Here is a 10,730-nt window from a genome sequence, read left to right as displayed (position 1 = left end):
TGACCGCGGCCCGGCCTGACATGGTCGTGCCCGTGCAGGCCCGTTTGCTTTTCATGATGAAACTTCGCCGGCTTCCATCTTAAAAAAAAAAAAACAGTAAACAGTCCTCTCTGTAGCAGCTGAACAAGTTTCAGAAAGCAAGAAGCGCAACCGGAGGTTCTTCCCAGCGACGAGTGCCTACTCAAGCTGGGCACAACCGAAAAAAATCGGGTTACAAAAGAACACTGCATGCCATCCTTTTCACTGGCTCGTGAGGCAACAGTTAAGGAGAGAATTTTCCTAAAATAACGGGTTCAGCGCAAGCGTAACCTGTACCCCTGCTTAGCGTCCCGCTCTGGGAGCACATTATTGCGGCCTTAGGGTTTGATTCAGCTAGCGGGTCAGGGGAGCAGTTGATAGACCGGCATTTTTACTTCGAGACGCACACAGCTTTACTTACGTGGCTAGGTGACTTAGTACAGCAGTGAGAAATATGGAATCATATGGTTTTCAAATGAGAGAGCTCCCCTTCAAGCAGTGCTGGTAGCTTTATAAAGTGTCAACTCTCTACAGATCCCAAGATAGGGATTCGCAACCCCAAGGACCACATACGCATGTGCTGTACAAAGGTCCAAGAACACAAAGTGCCTTCAGTTAGTCAGCTTTTCGTAGGTGAGAAACGCAGGCGAAGGTATACCATTCTGCTCAATTGGAAAGCATCCACGCTTAAACAATGCGGTACATACAAAGAACTGTGTGCATGGGTCACTATGCAAGGTTTCTAGCTAGTCGACAATAGCGGGAAGTTGTGGAGCTTTCTCTCGTCGACTCACCAATTTTCTTCTGTGTACTGCCTCCGGTCAGCTAGTTTTTCTGCTGACGGCGGTGGCATTGTGCCCCTACTTTGGACTATACCCGCATCTAGGACTTGTTGGGTCGATCCGAAAGGGGGGAGGAGGGGGGGCGTGTACCTCCCTGAAATTTCCGTGGATTTACGCCACTGCACACACGCACGCACGCCACTGGCTTTTCTCGTAGTGGAACTAGTAATGTTTTCGCATTAAACGTCTCCAAACACCTGAAACTACACGGAGAGTAACCACACGCAACCAAGTCCTGAGGTCTCTACAGAGGACGGCCAGGGCCGGCAGCTAGCGGCATTACCAGCGCTGCCATTAGTGGCGCAAGTAAAGATGTAAATTACTTTTGTGATAAAAAAGCATTGTTTTGTTGTTTTTTCGAAGCAAGTGTGTATCAACAGTTTTTTTTAAATAATGGTAACTATGTCTCATGTTCTTAGGTTGAAACTAAATATGTTCTGAATAATTATTTTTAATTCTTTGCCCGCACAGTTTGCAGTCGCTCTTCAAACCCCCCACCAATAGGCTAATGTCAGCGGCAGTTGATTCTAGACAACGTACAGGTTTCACCTCGGCGACCCATTTCGATTGACCTTGGTTGTTGTTACGGCACACCATAGATTAAATGCACCCACCCACAATCTCGGCACTTTCACGTACACAAACCTTTTCTGGATAAATACCTTGGGTGCCCAACCCCTTCCTCGTCGTCGGTGTGTTACCGAAGGCGGCCACTTCACTTCTTCCTCGGGGGTCTTTGACCCCACTTTGAGCAAACAAAGAACGCCTTGTGCCATGGCGCTCTTTGGCCGCAGATGCCCTTGCACCATAAAAATTCAAATCATTATCATCACTTCTTCCTCGGCTTTCGGCGGCGCATCGGTAGTTGCCACGCGCGTTCGCTCTCGGGCTCTTCCACGCGCATCGGCACGGGCTAGCACGGCTGCGTCTTTCCCTGCAGCGCCAGTTCTCTGCCGTCCGCTTTTTCAAGCGTCTTCAGTCCGAGACAGCTACGATGGATGCCCGCCAAGGACCATGCGGATCCTCCCAGGGGACTGAGCAGGCGCCGCCGTTGTCTCAACCTCCGCAAGGGGCGTTCCCACAGGGCATCCAGGAGGGTGTTCCCCCAACGGGGACGCAGCTGCGCCCTGCCGCCCCCAGCGCCAATGGCGCAGCCTCCAGCTCCACCAGCAGCGGCCACGGTGGGGCCGCCGCCAGTCTCCCCCGTGCACGCACCCAGGCTGCCTCCAAAATTGCGCCGGCCACGGCCATCTGCTGGCGGAGGTCCCCTCACCTCCGGGCGGAAATCACCGACATGGCCGCCGAGGGCGAATGGAAACGAGTGCTTGACAAGGTGGTGGTTGACCAACTCCGAGAAGCGACGGAACGGTGCAATCTTGAGGACAGTCAACGCGCCGACCACTAACCCACTCGGCGACGTTTCTCAGGCTGGAACGAGTCTGCTTGGGATACGGAGTCGGCCTAGTAGATTCAAACCTGCCCGAGTCATGGTTTCTGAGCGGAGCACAGGGAAGAGGCATTGTCAAGAAAGAACTCGGTGCCACGTGCCGCCGGGGTGCAAGAAAACCTGCCGCCGTCGGGGTGAGGCTCAGTCTGATTTCATTAAACAGTTTTCACCACCTTTCTGCGTGTATCTTATGCGCACCGCGTCCGCGGGCTTCTGTCCCCACCGGTAACATGTTGTGGTTTTACAGGGACAGTTAGTGGCTCTGCCGAGATCGTGATCTCGCCGTTGCTGGCGTCCGCGTCCGTAGAGTGTATCATTTTAAAGAAGACCGTGAACAATAATCACACGCAGTCGCGATGAGAGGCACGAGTTTTTGATGGCCTGCGCACGCCCGCTTCTCATGGCGGGGCACGTGCAGTTGCGCTGAATGCTCGACAATTATTTTGTAGCGGGAGCTACAATAGGCTAACAATAATAATAATAATTGGTTTTTGAGGAAAGGAAATGGCGCAGTATCTGTCTCATATGTCGTTGGACACCTGAACCGCGCCGTAAGGGAAGAGATAAGAAGGGAGTGAAAGAAGAAAGGAAGAGAGAGGTGCCACAGTGGAGGATTCTGGAATAATTTCGACCGCCTGGGGATCTTTAACGTGCACACGGGCACACGGCCGCCTTAGCGTTTTGCCTCCATAAAAACGCAGCCGCCGCGTTTTTATGAAACCCTGTTAATTCGGATTTCGCGGGACCAGAGAAAACGTCTGACTTAACCGAATGTCGAATCTTAGAGAGTAGAGAAGGAAACTCATAACAAAGATACACCTAGCTTTATTTCTTTAAAAACCTGCAATCGCTCCTTGGTTCGCGCGGGAATTTTACGTTGCAAAGTCTATTTTTTCACAGTTCCGCCAAATCATGTAGTGTGCGCACACTGTCGGATGAAGTACCTTTATCCCAAGGTTGCCTCACAGCACACTTTAAAGTGCCGAAAAATAATTTCCAGTCTGTCTAGCACGTGAGAGTGGATGCAGGCATGGAAAGTATTTTTCTCTGCTACATTCGTGTACTTGCAAGAGTGGCAGATCGGCCTAGTTGGTAATTTTTCCATAATGCGATACAGCGCGAATAAAGACGGGGACGAAGCGAGACAAGACACCACAGCGCTGTGGTGTCTTGTCTCGCTTCGTCCCCGTCTTTATTCGCGCTGTATCGCATTATGGATTATTCGTGTACTCCCTGGAAACCTCGAAGCGTAGATCTGAACATTAAGGCACAATTGACGGCTGGCGCGTATTCTGGACGAAAATAGCGACGCATTTGTGCTGCTTCATTTTATGGCATTAAAAATTGAGATAAGTGGTGGTTTCTATTTTCATGTCGGCATTATTCCCGACACCAAAGGGTTTCTCCTACCTCTTTTTTGCAAGTGTGTAAGATTGTAGAACCATTCATTGCCAGCAAGAGAAAAAGGGTGAAGATAGAGGGGCGACAGGGGAACACTGCGACAAGCCCCTCTGTAACAGCTCCCATTCAACGATTCTAGGTGACAGCTTTCTCCTTTCCCGCGACGGCTGAATCGAGCGCGTAGCCGAAAATTTCCCGGGCGCATTATGTGATTTGTTCCTCCTTCGCCTAATGGCCGTAGTTGCACCTTCGAATGAGGCAGAGATTTTCCTCTGTCATTTTATTTCTTTTTCACAGCACCCGAAGCTCTCGTTGCCGTTCGTTCATTTTTCCACCTTTACTGTCGCGGGCAGCGTACATCTGCAAGTGCGAGTAAAAGGCACACAGGAACTCCCACCGTTTATTTTTTTTTTTTGCGCACGTCGGCTTTCTTTACACGGTCGCGCTTGTTTTCTTCCCATATTTTTCAATCCCGCGCAAAGGAACTCCGTGCGAGCTTTGATTGCGCTTTTTTTTTAAAGCGAAACCATTATTGGCCGCGAACTTGCGATTTCGCCGTGGCGGTGCTCCGAGGAGGCATATGACGTCACAACGCGCGCCTGCCGCGGAGCCGAACCGGTCTGGCCGGGCCGGCGGCGGCTGGCGTACTCGGCGCGAAATATAGACGTGCTCCATGTCTCCGCCAGTGAGGTCAGAGTGCGCCGAAGCCGCCGAACGCGTCGGCGGTCAAGCGCAGTTGGAGTATAGAGGGTCTCGCTTTGGCCGACGTGACGTCGCCGTGCAGCGCGCGCGCGCGTTAAGCAGGGGTATAAACGCGCCTTAAGGCCCGGGATACATGCGACGTTTTTTCCGACGATGTTCGCGCGGCAGAAAACGTCGTGGCGGCGCGACGCCCGGCCGGAGATACATGGAGCGAAAAAGCGGCAGCCCGCCGCCGCGTATCTTAGCGCGAAAGCAATGAGATCAACAAGTGGCAAATACCATTGAGCGAGGAGCTGTTTGAGAGCAACGACGCGGACTCCTCTGTCAGAATAACGAAATTGTTCATTTAGACACCACTGTACTGATTGCAGCACGCGTGCATAGATATCTACAAGGTTTTGCGTGCTCGAATGCATGCGGTCGCGTACCTTTCGATGCCCGCTCAGCCGTGGCTACCATCGGCTGCGGTTTTCTTCGGCACCTTCGCTTCAGGGAGGAAAATTGGTCATTTCGATCCAAGATTCGGTCGTGTTCTCCAAAAAAGTGACATTTCATGTCTCGTGAAGCGTTTATTTCCACGATAAGACCATTTCCGCGCAATAAACACAGCAGTGCTCGTCGGCCATGGCGGCCATGTTGGCGGCGGCGGAGGCCAACGTTTATAGATACTTTTTTTAGTTCCCAAACTCCTCCGCTGAAAGCGGGCGCTGCTTTTTTTAGTTCCCAAACTCCTCCGCTGAAAGCGGGCGCTGCTTGTACCCGGGCGGTGAGAGGGCGCTACAGTCGAGGTTTGCGCGGTCGCCGGCGTGCGCGCGGCCCCTGTCCCGCCGTTACTACTTAGCCCGTGCACGCGTTTGTCGTTGCCTTTTTTTTTGTTCATTTGTGTTCCTGTGCGCTCTGCGAACACGTGGTGCCCATCGTGCACTCAGAACAACAAACGCTGCTGGCCGTGAAGCAGCTTTCGAGCGCGACGATGCCAACTTGCTTCGTGCCCGGCTGTACTAGCGGGTAACCCGGAGAAACGGCACTTTTTTGCCCCGCCATCCGATCCGGAGCTTCTCGGAAGGTGGGTTCGAGCTATTCCGCGTGCAGACAAAGTGCTCAGCAAGACTTGCAAGGTGTGTGACGTACATTTTGTGGCAGATGACATTGTGAAGACTTACAAGCATGTCATTTACGGTCAGATTGTCGAGGTGGGGTGTTGGGCACTGAAGCCTGATGCAGTTCCGTGCCAATTCCCGAATGTTCCGAGCTATTTATCGAGAAATCGCAAGAGACGGCGGTCGCCAAAAAAAAGACCCAGCGTACCTATCAATGCGGCCCCTGCTAATGCCACATTTGCGGAGTCCCACCTAGAAATTCCTGAAGCATTGTCTGATCCCGTGCAAGGCATTGATTTCGCACAGATTGTGGAAAAGAGCTCGTCGATACAGCTTCCGAGAAACTGGAGAATGGCGGCCCTTGAGGAGGAGGCGGGAAAATACAAAGAGGTTGTCTTTTATGACGCCGGGATGAAGGAAGGCGTTTATACCATCCTGAAAAGTGTCGTATTTCGTGAGGACCTGACCTAAGTTGTCCAAGCAAATGGAAGGTTGTTGTACAAGTGGGATGCGGACATTCAGGTTTTTTCTTTGAAAGATATAGAGGCAATTTTGCAGATCGTGCACACAAAGCAATTTTGCCGTGGTTGCTCTGACTTTGATGTCGCCAGTTGCAGGAACGTGGCCCAAAATGCTAGAAGTACGCTCTACCATAAAGACTGCACTGTTTTGACAAGTGCAGACAAAGAAGTGTGTGCTATGTGCACCAGCTTGGCAAAATGTTTGAAGCGGAGGGCAACATCGACATGACTGAAGAAAAAGGTGCCTGTGGCAGCAAGTGTGCTGAGAAAGCGGCTAATCCGTGCCACTGCAGCACGAGAACGAAAAAAGCAAGAAGTGAAGCGGCTCAGTGAAAAGCTGAAGAATGCGTTGACAAGAACTCTGGATGAAATCACCCAAGATTTGCCTGAGGTACAAAAAATGGCCCTCCGAGCAGCTGTATTGCAGCAGGCAGCAAAATCGCCCCGTGGTCATAGATACACAGCCGACTGGTTTATGGTCTGCTTACTTTTGCGGCTAACAAGCCCGAAGGGCTACAAGGCCCTTTCTAGTATGAAAGTTCTTCCCCTTCCAAGTACATGTCGCGTCGTGCAGCTGCTGAGGGGTCTGCCGTGTGAGTACGGTTTAAACAAATTTGCCCTCGAAAGCATTCAGCTTCAAATGACAGGAAAGCCAGAACATCAAACCTATGGCTGTATAATAATTGATGAGGTGAAGTTGCGGGAAACAACGGAATTTAACAGAACATCTTGCAAATTTGATGGATTTATCGACTATGGTGATGTTGCCAAAGCGAATTCTGAACAACTAGCAGACCATGCTTTAGTTATAATGTTCAATCCCATGTTCGATTCGTGGGTTCAGCCCATTGCAAGCTACGCCACAAAGGGAGCAGCACCAGGCTGGGTGCTGGCAAAAATAGTAGTAAACTCTGTTCTGCAGCTTCACCAGCATGGCGCCCAAGTCTTGGCTGTAATCAGTGATGGTGCTGGAAGCAATAAGTCAATGTGGAAGCACCTTGGGGTCAGCGGAAAGCTTGGCGAGGCCCAATGCAGGATGGAACACCCATGCCTCCCTGACGGTGCATTTTTGCATTTCATATGCGACATGCCGCACATAATCAAGTGTGTCCGAAATCATTTGATGAAGCACAAGTATGGAGAGGTAAGTTATTATAACCACGCCTTCTTATTATGTGGAGAATTGTTTCTTTTGAATGAGCATGTGTGCCTTGCTTTTATTCCCTTCAAACGTGGCAATTTTATTGCAGATCGGGGACCATCGAGTGAAGTACCATCACTACGAGCGGCTTTATGAGGAGGAAAAAAAGGCTGAGATTAAAGTGGTGCCAAAACTGACAGAGTATCACGTCAAGCCGCAGAGGCTTCAGACCATGAATGTTCGCCTGGCAACGCAAGTACGATATTTCAGATGCCTTTCCCTGCCAACATGTTATTACTCTTTCCAGATTAAATACTGCGTATGCACGCTCCTACCACAGACAGTTCATATTTCCAGTGTGGGCAACGTTTATTGATTGGCAAACAATATGTTAAGCTTCTATATTCTGAAGCTTGCTGACTTGTAGCTGTAGTAAAATCAGGAAACTGTTTTTCAGCTTTTCAGCCGCAGTGTGGCGACGGGGTTAAAGGTCTACCGGCAGCTAAACGTACCTGGTTTTGCCGACAGCGCAGAGACTGAAAAAGTTACTTTACTGCTAAATGATCTTTTTGACATCCTGAATGCCAAGATTCCTCAAGCTGGAATAAGAAAAGGCTCTCCTAAAATTAAGGTAATCAGTTTCTGTGTACTCAGTTTAAAAGAATCAATCAGAAATCTCTTAATGTGAGAAGAAAAAAAAATTTTTTATAGTATAATGCACCATTTCTGTTGTAGTTTAATATGTTTTTTTTTTCATCTACACACATTTTTTTTCAATTTTTGGAGGAATTCCTCGACATGATGAACCGGACGGAAGCAAGAGGAAATATCAAACTCATTGCATCAAATCAAACCGTTGAGTCCCTGCGGGTGACATTGATGTCAGTGCTATCCATTATAGACTTCCTACACAACAAGGGCGTCAGCTATATTCTCACAGCGAAGTTAAACCAAGACCCGATTGAGGTAATTAGACTGGCACGTTGAATAAGCCTAGAAATGCTCATATATAATGTTTTTTTTTATTCCAGATATTCTTTGGCCTAGTGAGGTCATTTGGAGGTGACGAAGACCACCCTACAGTGACCAAGTTTAGCCAATTATTTAGGCTGCTTTCTCTTTACACACCTGTTGAAGTAGCTGTGAAAGGGAACTGTGAGATGGGAACTGATCGTGTATTACTTAGTGCCTTCAAGAGCTTCGGAGAAAAGCGTCGCGACGCCCTTATCCAGAAAAAGGCTATGAAAGAACAGGTCTGGCAGGAGCTGATGACGATACCTTTCAGGGACCTCTCCAATGCTTTCAACGACAAAAGATGCAGTGTTCCATCACCAGAAGAAACAGCCTTGTACTATTTGGCAGGCTATGTGGCTTTCAAAATGAAAAAGAAAACGCAATGTGAACTCTGCAAAGCGGACGCACTTGGCACGCAGGATTCTCTGCCGCGTGAGGCTATGCTCATTATTGAGCGTGAATATGTCAGTGGCAGTCTCGCGTACCCTTCCGAAAAGCTGTTTGCCTGTGTAAACACGGTAGAGGGTACTATAAAACAGGCTAGAAAGGGCGAGTTGTTTGGCGACCTGTTTTGAAACGTGCTGGATTCTCTTGTAAAAAAATGCACGAATGGTGTTGGTTGTCCACAGCATGCTGAGGTGTTCACAGCTCAATTAATTTACTTTTATTTAGTGACGCGCATGCACTTCTTTGCGCGAGCAAAGTGCTTGGAAAATAGTAGCGCCGTTAGAGCTCAAAGAGAGCGAAAGAAGGCGAAGCTTGTCTGACAAATTAATGGACAGCAAATTTGTCAGCAACGATGTTTAGTGGATTTGTGAATAAATTTTTTTATGTAAATGCCAATGGCCTTGAGTTACTCTTGCATTTCGCCCACACCGGTATCGAACTCGCGGCTTTCGGGAAAGCAGCCGCGGGCCGTAGCCACTGAGACAGCTAGCAGCGGGTTTTAGTTTGCACCAGTATTGCTGTAATAAAACTTAAAAGTAATTTTGCTCGAAATGCATGACACAACAGCCAGTCGCGAAAATGTGATTCGGCGGATAATCCGAATCTATTGAAGTAGCAAGGTTAGGTTCATCTCACGGGATGCAGAATCGAAGCATGCATTTCGTCATTGCCTGTACAAAACGGCCGCTTGCGACACTGCTCAGAATACCGCTCTTAAGTTCACATACGCGCTAAGCACACATATGTTACGAAATACCTCCGGGCAAGAGCCGGAAACAAAAAACAGCCGTCGCGCAGCGATGATTCGAATGCGAGTGCTCGTGCAAGCACGCTAGCAGACGACTCGCTCTCCCCGCTCCACCCGCGATTGCAGCGCCGTGGTGGCGGGGACGGCGACAGGCCGCCCGCTCCCTACGGGCGCTGCGAGGAGTTATGGAACTAAAAAAGTATCTATAAACGTTGGCGGAGGCGGCCAAACTGGAAGAGTGGGCTTTCTGCGCTGCTATTGGCTTGCTCCGGCTGCCGCTTCCGGTCTCGTCGGACGCCGCGCGTCAATATCTGGCGGGGCTAGATCGGCGGCGGCGGGCGTTTTTTTCGAGGCCGGGCGTCAAATGCGCGCCGTCGGGCGAAAATCGCCCAGAAAACGCTCCATGTATCCCGGCCCTAACAGAGCCTGCACTTAACCGCTAACCAACGTATTCGGTGGCGGCATCTATGGGAGCCACTGTAACCCCCGCACACTCACTGAATAAGAAAAGTACGTGTGTCGAGGCTCGGAATCGAACCAAGGTCGTTGGCGTTTTAGGCGGAGACGCTACCACTCCGCCATGACGGCTCAAGTCTTAACCTTGAATAAAGGCGCATCTAGTGAATGCACTCTTCCAATGCAGAAGTCTCCGCGCTTTCGCTACGTATATCCTGGCCTAACAGAACTAGGCCATCAGCAATTTTTTTACTTTTTTGAGCGGAGCAGAGACATTTCATCTTTCCCCTTGAATGCATGCACCCATTCATATGAAGGACGTCCTCGGCGCTCTTGTTTCTTGGTTGCACGCATTAGTTTCCTGCATTTCGCTTTCCAGTGGAACGCTCATGTTGACTCACAATCATGATAGCATCGTATGCTGCGACATAGGTGAGTACAAGTACACCATGGTACGTGTATGCGCTACCATTGTAGCAACACGCTAGAGCACACGGTGTACTAGTGGTTTCAGCATCCGCTTCGTGCGCGGGAGGTGCGGGGTTCGATCCCCAGTGCCGCGGGCTACCCATTTGTTTCCAAAGAATACAAGCTTTTCCTACCCTGGTGCTCGGCTTCCTTCGCGGGGACGAAATGCTTGGACAATGAATCTTTGCCCCCCCCCCCCCCTCTTGTGTACACAGAAATACGCTGTACCATAACACTTCTTCGGTAGAGTTGTCCTTGCGCAACTAAAAAACATATTTATCATCAGCAGCATGCTGAGGCACACCATCCCTGCGTCCTATCGTGTTCGGGAGTAAGCTGTAATGTCATGCATCAAATACAAGCAGCTTTTTTAGTTAGGCTGCTTATTTCCAAAACTAATTGAGCCCAAGTGTGAGAAAATAATA

General features: G+C 49.8%; 1 pseudogene; it reads left to right on the top strand.

Annotated features, from left to right (window-relative positions):
* Positions 1 to 5,383: 5,383 nt before the first annotated feature.
* On the top strand, positions 5,384 to 9,576 carry LOC144115572 (uncharacterized; annotated as a pseudogene).
* The last annotated feature ends 1,154 nt before the right edge of the window (positions 9,577 to 10,730 follow it).

This window comes from Amblyomma americanum, chromosome 1, assembly GCF_052857255.1.
Source record: "Amblyomma americanum isolate KBUSLIRL-KWMA chromosome 1, ASM5285725v1, whole genome shotgun sequence".
Lineage (NCBI taxonomy): Eukaryota > Metazoa > Arthropoda > Arachnida > Ixodida > Ixodidae > Amblyomma > Amblyomma americanum.
Note: the sequence above shows the minus strand (reverse complement) of the source record. Positions and strands in the feature narration are given on the sequence as shown.